Here is a 9,821-nt window from a genome sequence, read left to right as displayed (position 1 = left end):
TGGCTCCCGAATGGCTCTTCATGTTTTTACACATACAGTTTAAATTCAGGAGAGATTTGGATTCGTGGCATGTTAAATGAGCTTTTCGACTTCTCCCAGCACAAAACAGCTATAATCAAGAAAGAAATTAAGAATAATGTTTTGTTTTTTCTTCATTGCTATAATGAAGTGATTTTGGCTTATGGTGGTGTTGTTTTGTCTTCAATAATCCAGGTTGATTTTTCGAGATGGTAGAGCCATTGTTTATTATAGCAACACATGAACTTTTAAAGCTGGTAGTAGTTACATGATGTACTCTTTTATTTACAGTCAAAATCCTTAGTGCTTCTCCCCCGTCCCTCTGCTGCCTGTAGCTCCACCCCTGGTCCCTCTGCTGCCTGTAGCTCCGCCCCTGGTCCCTCAGCTGCCTGTAGCTCCGCCCCTGGTCCCTCAGCTGCCTGTAGCTCCGCCCCTGGTCCCTCTGCTGCCTGTAGCTCCGCCCCTGGTCCCTCTGCTGCCTGTAGCTCCACCCCTGGTCCCTCAGCTGCCTGTAGCTCCGCCCCTGGTCCTGCTGCAGCCTTAGAGAGGGACACAGACTCCAGATATCACTTTAGCCAGGACTTCTGTTGTACTTCTGCTTCAGTTGCTTTTGCAATAGGTGATCGCATTGTTTACTTTTCACTCCACAAACCCAGCGTAACTTTATCTAGCCATAAAACCCAAAACATGTGGCGGATCTTTCTCATTTAAGAAGTGGCTAAAAGCTAGAGATGCACTGGCTACATTTATGGATGAGTTTAAGTTTGTAGAGATGTTGATTTTGTGTAAACAGCAGGTTCATTCCTGGCGGACGGGGCTGCAGCTGCAGATGTTTTACCTCCTCTCTCCCCGATCCCATTCTCTTACTCTTTTCTTTTTTAGCATTTGCCTCTTTCTATCTATTTTTCTCTAATGTAGCACGAGCAGTGCGTGTAGAGCTTGATAAACATGCAACCTTAAAAAAAGAAGAAAGAAAAAAAAAAACGGGACTCGGCTCTCATCGTTCACTTAAAAGAGCCGGCTCTTTGTACCGACTCGTTCGCGACCGACCCATCACTACTCTGTCCGCTGGCTCCTCCTCCTAGCGCCTGCAGCTGTATTTCTCTGCGTTCAGCTTTCTGCGGGCGTCAGTAGCGCTGCCATCACTCGCGAAAAGTATTTGACATGTTTGAAAACCCTGCGACCGTGCGATTTTCATTCGTATGTTCGCGGTGAGCCGATAATCGCGGCTCACAGCCTCCTGTGCACTGCACGACGGAGACGCACGGAGAGGCTCAAAGTTCAACATTCCAAATAGTGGCGCGATCAAAATTTGTGCCAAAATAACAAATCCTAAAATAAAATATAATATATATTTTATTGTTGACAATTTTAACAGTAAACTACTCATCACCCTCGATACCGTTGCACTATTCAAACTTAAAAAGATTAATCCTAAACCCCTTCCCCCCTGGAGAAACGAGGAGCTAAAGCAACTCAAGAGGAATTGCAGGAAAGCGGAGAGAAGATGGAGGAAATGCGGAATGTTTGCGAAATGTTTGCATTTGCTATGAAGGCTCTTCATGAGGAAGCGCCGTCACATAATCTGTGATAAATAAATCCACTTCCAAACATGTTCGTTGTAACGGTCCAGCTCGTCTGATACAGTCTTTGCGGCGTCTCCAAAACAACCCGGTGTTTACCCAGTAGGTAAATACACACAGACAAAGTCACGCCCCTGCTGCACGCTCCGACATCTCCCTAAACAAGCCGGTTTGAACCTAAAAGTTTACGCTTTTAAATATACCAATACTGCTAGCTTAAACATTTGGAGGCTTCTTCGTGGCTTCAACTTAACGATTCTGCAAAAACAGCGAAAATCACCAATCTCAGGTCACAAATGGTTTACTTCCTACCTCACACACAGGACATTCATGGTAAGTGTGGATACCTGCTCCTCTAAGGTTCATAAAATGACATGTGGCGTGCTCCAGGGTTCGATTTTAGGCCCAGTGCTTTTTAACCTGTATATGCTCCCACTTGGTGATAGTTATGCTGATGATACACAGTTAAATATCTCCATGTCTCCAGATGACACCAGGCCAATAGATGCACTTTTCAACTGCATTTTAGATATCAAATACTGAATGGCAGAAAACTTTCTCCAGCTTAACCTGGACAAAACTGACGTATTAATCATTGGTCCTGGTAGAGAATGGCTGAGCAAAGATACAGATTCTTCCAGATACAGATGGACAGAATGGTAATGATGGTGGTGGACAAAGACCAGAGGAAAGCCGCTGTGGTTGACATAGCAATACCAAGTGATTGCAATAAGACCCCCAATAAGACCCCCAATAAAACATTAGCATATAATCTAATGTTTTATTGTAGCATGTGTTGCTATTTTACCAGAGTGTCATTATTTGTTCGCAGTTTGATGAATTTTATTTCAGACATTTCTTTTTTATCTTTGTTTTATAAGAATTGTAGAATAGAATAGAATAGAACTTTATTGTCTGTTCCAGAGAGCAGAAATGTGTCTTTCAGCACAGCTCATTGAAAATCCAATATGTCGGCTAATGTTCATATTTCTCATGGTGTGACCCTGGTGGGGGGTCACGAACCCCTTTACCTGTTATAATTGGGGTCGCTGCTCCAAAAGGTTGAGAACCACTGTCTTATGACAAGGCCTCATGGAAGGCCCAGGGCCCGCTGGTGTCGCCTCGGGGTCCCCCCAGAACAGCTGGAGGAGGTGTGTGTGGATTGGGAAGTTTGGGCATCTCTGCTGAGACTGCTGCCCCCGCAACCTGGCCCCGGATAAAGCGGAAGAAAATGGATGGATGGATGGATGGATGGATGGATGCAACATCAAAAGGAACATGACAAACTAGAGAAACACCAGGGGCGCAGAGAAGAGCTGGAGAAAGCCTGGAGGGTGAAGGCATCAGTGGTGCCCGTGGTCATTGGGGCACTCGGGGCAGTGACCTCCAAACTGTTGGAGTGGCTCCAGCAGATCCCAGGAAATACATCAGACATCTCGGTCCAGAAAAGTGCAGCTCTAGGAACAGCAAAGATACTGCGCAGAACCCTCACGCTCCCGGGCCGACGGTGGAGGAGAGAGAGCGAGTTGTTGTGTACAGCCTGATTGCTTGTGTGCGCCGCTCTTGTTGGTGCTGCTGACAATGCAGTTTGCAGCTCTCTGGCTCCAGCTGAGGGAAATAGATGTTCAAACTGTCCCTCGAGAACCCCCCGTCCCCCCCATTATCGGACCAGTCTGAGCCCTTTCACTGGAAACTCCCACGCTGGATCAGACAGAAGAGAGAAAGCTACATCAATATACAGTCTCTCTGAAAAATGCGGTCACTGAAAGAAAAGGTTTTGCCTGCACTCCTGTGTCAGATTCTCCTGCCGGTCATGGCTGAAATTGGGGCTAAAATTGTTACTTGTGGTTAATGGATGGTGAACTCACAGCTGGTTGTTGTGTACGTTATAAAGGCAGTGTTGCTCTTTGAAAGTTCTAACATTAGAATTGGGATGTTAGAAATTAGACACTAGTGACTTCATTCAAGGAAAGCATGGGGGCCCCTTGGTAAAAAACAGAGAGTGCAACTATGAATATGACACGACATATGCTGACAAACTAAAAGAAAAATCCACAGGGAGCTGTTCCCTTGAGACCGTTGCATTTATTGGAAGTTGAGAGCTGATTTGATAAACCTGGTTCCGCTCGGCTTCAGTGATGTCTGTAAATGCATTCTCCATCTCCGCGTCAGAGTGCATTAAACATGATTAACGTTCAAATGGATCCTGTCGGGTTATCAACGGCACTAAACGTTAAACCCTTACAGAGTGAGAGACACAATAAGTGAGTTCAGGGCATTTCAAAATAAAAGCACGAATGAGTAGTGGTTATAAGCAGCACAGGGAAGTAAGTTCCTTTTCAGGACCTATCCAAAGCTCGTAAGAATGTTTGATGGCCGCAGTTAAGTGCTGGTTTCGTCCTGGTTTACATATAACCAGGCCAGATTGATTACTGACCTCAATCCGGCTTGAATCGTTCTGGGAGAGGTCACACTTTTGGAGCAGTGTTTGCTGCTGATTGGATCAAGAACACCACAAATCCATTCAACGCTTAGTCTTGAAAGAAAGTTATGTGTGTTTGGGTAATGTGTTGTAGCATACATCGTGTTTTTTTAATTTTTTTATCATCACTGTGTTGTTAACAGTGTTCGGAACGTTACTTTAAAAAAGTCATTAGTTATTGTTACTCACTACTTGTTCCAAAAGGTGATTGAGGTAGTAACTAAAATAACTATTTGTGTTACTGTAAAGAAAAAAAGTTGCTATATGTCATGAATGAGCAGTTTTCACAAGTCATTTGAAATGAGTAGAACAGACAGGTGCTTGTACATACATTTCAATATTTATTGCATGTCGACAGATCCTGCACTTCATATTATATTTTTCTATTATGTACTATCATGTCAAAGATGTTCATAGCAACTGTATGAATGGGGGGAGAGTGCAGGAGGCCCCTGTGAATGGTACTGACCAGTATTTGCTGTTTTCTCAATGTAGGAATATGGCCATATTCAAAGAGAACGGGGAGGAACAGGAGTAAAAGAAACAAGCCAACACGGCCGACTATCAGGGCAGACTTTATGCACAGGCATGAAGTCTCTCCGTTGAGTCATCAGGCAAAACGGAAAACAATCATCAGCAAATTCACATTTAGAAGCTGTAACAGAAAGCTAGCAGCCTGTAGTGTTTTCTGGAGCGGAGAGAGAGGAGAGAGGACGAAAAACAGGCGTTGAGAGAGGGACGGGGGAAAGAAGCCTCTCCACCGATTCTGCGTCTTTGGGTTAAAAACCAAATAAGTTCCAACACTACTGATCACTGATCACCAACTCGATTCTCCCCCATGTGTGGGGGATGACAAGCCACGGGTCGGGGACACGATCATGTCGTTTTCGGAGCCCACCCTTCAGCACAATTGAACCATGCCACTTTGTTTTTTCCAGTGACGATCACAGCATTGTAGCGATGGGGAGAGTAATAAATTCGATTACTCTGTTACCGACAATGTAGCGCTGCTATACTTAAATGCTGTTATTCCCAACACTGGTTGTCAATTAGTATCTTTTTTAAATCAATTTTGGTTTGGTTCCGAACAGTGAATGCAGGAGTGGTTCAAGATTAATTCTCCTTTGTTTGTAAACTCACAAATACCGTGAGAATTCAACTGCTGGCAAGGTAAGTTTACATGCTCTATTAGACCGGTTTTTACCTGCTTTACTTCCTTTTTCGAGGCCCTGGACAGGAGAAGGGTTTGGCACCAGAGAAGGGAAGGACCCAGACAGGAGATGGGTTTGGACAGGAGAAGGGTTTGGACTCAGACCAGAGAAGGGTTTCGCCTCAGACAAGAGAAGGGTTTAGACAGGAGACGGGTATGGACCCAGACAAGAGAAGGGTTTGGACAGAAGAGTTTGGACCCAGACAAGAGAAGGGTTTGGACAGGAGAAGGGGTATGGACCCAGACAAGAGAAGAGTTTGGACAGAAGGGTTTGGACCCAGACAAGAGAAGGGTTTGGGTAGGAGAAGGGTTTGGACCCAGATAAGAGAAGGGTTTGGACAGGAGAAGGGGTATGGACCCAGACAAGAGAAGGGTTTGGACAGAAGGGTTTGGACCCAGACAAGAGAAGGGTTTGGGTAGGAGAAGGGTTTGGACCCAGACAAGAGAAGGGTTTGGACAGGAGAAGGGGTATGGACCCAGACAAGAGAAGGGTTTGGACAGAAGGGTTTGGACCCAGACAAGAGAAGGGTTTGGACAAGAGAAGGGTTTGGACCCAGACAAGAGAAGGGTTTAGACAGGAGAAGGGTTTGGACCCAGATAAGAGAAGGGTTTGGACCCAGACAAGAGAAGGGTTTGGACTCAGACAAGAGAAGGGTTTGGACAGCAGAAGGGTTTGCCCCAGACAAGAGAAGGGTTTGGACAGGAGAAGGGTTTGGACAGGAGAAGGGTTTGGACCCAGACAAGAGAAGGGTTTGGACAGGAGAAGGGTTTGGACAGGAGAAGGGTTTGCCCCAGACAAGAGAAGGGTTTGGACAGGAGAAGGGTTTGGACCCAGACAAGAGAAGGGTGAGAGCCCGGACAGGAGAATAGTTGGCTCTGAACAGCAGAAGGGTTTGGACCCAGACAAGAGAAGGGTTTGGCCCCAGACAAGAGAAGTGTTTGGACCCATACAAGAGAAGGGTGAGAGCCCGGACAGGAGAAGGGTTTGGACCCAGACAAAAGAAGGGTGAGAGCCCGGACAGGAGAATAGTTGGCTCTGAACAGCAGAAGGGTTTGTTTGTCCCATGTCAGCTGGACTCCGCCAGGAAAAAAAACAGGTACGGGACTACGAGCGCTAAGATGCGTCCCACATAGCACCAAACTCTTTTCATTACTTTGGATTTGGCATTTGGGTTGACCTCTGATTGTCTCGCTCTGTCAACAAAGCATCTTGTAAAAAAATACCTCTTGCTTCGGGCCCCGAAATGTCTAGAGACGGCCCTGCCTGGTTTGAGTCCAGGAGATGTTTGTAAAGTGCGAACAGACGGAGAGATAAGTGGGCGGATAATGTTTGCAAGGTGCGTTCAGAATATGGAAATCAATACAACTATCTGAAGAGCAGCACTTTAGCGGCATTTACGGGAAACACTGAGGGCACCACTCCACCGGACACAACAACAACAAGTCAACACATCCAGAAACAGGACACTACTGCCATTCACCAAACAGGAGCGGGGTGCGGGATGGGGTTCGACGCAGTGCAGTCGTGACTAAACCAAACATCTTTAACATTTCAAGCTCATGTGTTTTTGTTTCAGGCGATGCAAGAAAAAGGTGTCTCATTTAAAGTTTAATAGTAATAATAAATAAATAAATCTTGTTTTTTGAATAAACTGTAATTCAAAAAAAGAAACTGTAAAAAAAAAAAAAAAAATTGGCCTTTGCCCATGTTTGGGTTCAAAGCTACAAAAAAATCAGGCAGGAATTAGATCATCAAATCAATTCAAACTTTATTTATAAAGCGCTTTCATACCAAAGGGTATCACAAAGTGCTTTACAGATTACAACATTTAAAACAATACGCCTGGCACACCTCCCTTCCCTCCGGATATAAACGAAAGTTACACAGACTCTAACTTTGACCCCACCGTCTACGCACACACACCCTCACTCACTAACTCACACACACACACAGAAAAAAATAAATAGATATATAAGGCCCAGAGGAGGCGCTTCAGAGACACCACACCTCCACCTGAGCACACACAGGACAGCACCCACACAGCCTATCACTGCTCCCGAACCAGAGGGCCCCTCAGAGGAGACACTGGGAGAGCTTCAAAATAGAAGAAACCATCTAAAAACCCTCATAAGAGTTTAAAATCCAGCTATCCTATCCAAGCAATTAATGAAGCTAGAAATAATGATATAATTATATAAGATATAATTAGGACCAAATAAATAGATATCAGTTAAAGCTAAGCTACAAAGGTGGGTCTTGAGCCTGCTCTTAAAAACATGAACCTTCTCTGCAGCCCTGAGCTCCTCCGGCAGGTCGTTCAAAGAACTTTAAAATCGATCCTGAAACACACGGGGCCAATGCAGCGATTCTCAAACCGGTGTAATGTGGTCCCGCCTCCTGGTCTCCATCAGGACAAGAGCTGCTGAATTTTGTAAAAGTTGTAAACCTGAGATACTCTTTTTGGGAAGACCAGAGAGCAGGGCATTACAGCAGTCGATACGACTGGTGTTAAGAGCATGCATGAGCGTCTCCGTGTTGGCCCGAGAGAGAATGGGGCGACTCTGGCTATGTTCTTTGGATGGCAAAAAACTATCTTTGTGATATTCTTAATGTGTGGGATAAAAGTCAGCTCAGAGTCAAAGATCACACCCAGGTTCTAATAGACAGTGACTGTAGTTTGGGTAAAAGTCTCTCTCTCAGGACCGATGATTAACATTTCAGTTTTGTCCTGGTTAAGCTGGAGAAAGTTTTCTGCCATCCAGGATTTGATATCTAAAATGCAGTTAAAAAGTGCATCTATTGGCCTGGTGTCATCAGGAGACATGGAGATGTAAAACTGTGTATAGATTTTTTTTTTAAATAAAACTAACTATTAAGTCCAAGACTGGAAAGTGTTCAGTCTGTAAGCTACTTAAGTGAAGTGACGTGAAGTGAAGAAAGGAAATGTCTAGATTGTTAACTGCTCCAATAAACAAAAAAACTAAACTTTAAACTTAAGTAGAGCATCACCTCGGTCGCCTTTCGTGGTGCATGTGTATGTTAAACGTTCAGCTTACTAGCTTACAAAACATCATAAAATAAGCATCGCAAAGGGTCAGTTTGGTGAATTGTGTATATATATAATATATATGTATATACACAATATATATAATGTATATAATATTAAGGCAGAACACTAGCTAAAAATCTCATCATTGACCACTGCGTGCAAATGAATACAAGGTTCAGGGCTGTGGCGTTTTGTGCGGCAGTGTGTGGCTGCGTCATCTGCTCAGAGAAACGTGTCGGCGTAGACTGTGAGGTGAGCGGCTTTAGACTCCATCATTTCAAATAACAAGGAGAATGTGATGATTTCAAATCACACTCCTGGCTCAGAGAATGACTGAGTTTGCAGTGTATCAATGACTTCTGTCACTGCCATTACTGAATGTTTAGTATCTCGCATATGAAGCATTGACAGAACCCTTGATGTCTGCAGATGCTACTTTAAGTGGAAATGTCACAATGTGAAGGAAATACATCTTGAGAGAGAAAGAGAAACAGATTCAGTGCAATATTTAAACACATCATTTTTAAGACGAGGCAATTTATTTATTTACAGGAGAAAGATTATGTTAAGGCGAGACACTGCAGGTGAATAGGGGGAAAAATATTAATTTTAGACATATCTAATTGAAACATTACGGATATAAATGTGAGGAAAAAATGCATTGCAAGTTTGCAGCCATTTTGTTTCCATATAAAAATGGACAGATGGTAGAGAGGGTCATTTCATTAACAGAAGGTCAGGGGTTCAAATCCCGCCTCCTGCAGGTGCACAGTGTCGTGTCTGACACTAGTGTATGAGAGAGTGAACGGGTGAGAAGTTCCTTCATGTTTTTGGGGGTGTTCAAAACTCAATAAATAAGGCTCAGAATTATATATTAGAAAATCCCTGAAAAAAACTTCAAAATATTGTTTTGTCCAAGACCAGAAAGCTTGGAGTCTACAGGAGCTACTAAAGTGGAGACATTGTTGTATGAGTGGAACAAAAATCATCTCGAGCACCTTACGCAGGATGTGAATATAAAATATGTAATTATTTGTGAATGAATACGGGATATCGTAAGGCAGGGGTGTCGAAGTCATTTGGGTCGAGGGCCGAAATTCAGCCTCCACGGCGGGTCGCGGGCCACATATATTGTGAAGGACTGTGGCCTCATAAATAACAAGCTTACCCTGATTGTGCTTCATCATCCTGTGTCACATGTTTCTCAAAGAGCTACATATGATCATTATACATTCACTCCACTCGATGGCAGTAAGTTGCTATTGTAGCCACAGCCGCCCTGGGGCAGACTGACCATTTACCGCGGTGCTATAATATGTTGTTTATGTCCTGATCTCTTATTATGTCAGCGTCCTCTGCTGGAATTCTTTCATTTTTTTAAATTTAAGCTGCCCCCTAGTGGCTGGAGTGAGCACTGTTGTTTCTTTAAAGGAGCAGGCCACCGTTTTTCCAAACTGAGATATGTTCTTACCTGAGCT

The sequence above is a fragment of the Gobius niger genome (assembly GCF_951799975.1).
Source record: "Gobius niger genome assembly, chromosome: 24".
NCBI lineage: Eukaryota > Metazoa > Chordata > Actinopteri > Gobiiformes > Gobiidae > Gobius > Gobius niger.
The sequence above is the reverse complement of the archived record's forward strand: the minus strand, read 5'-3'. Positions refer to the sequence as shown.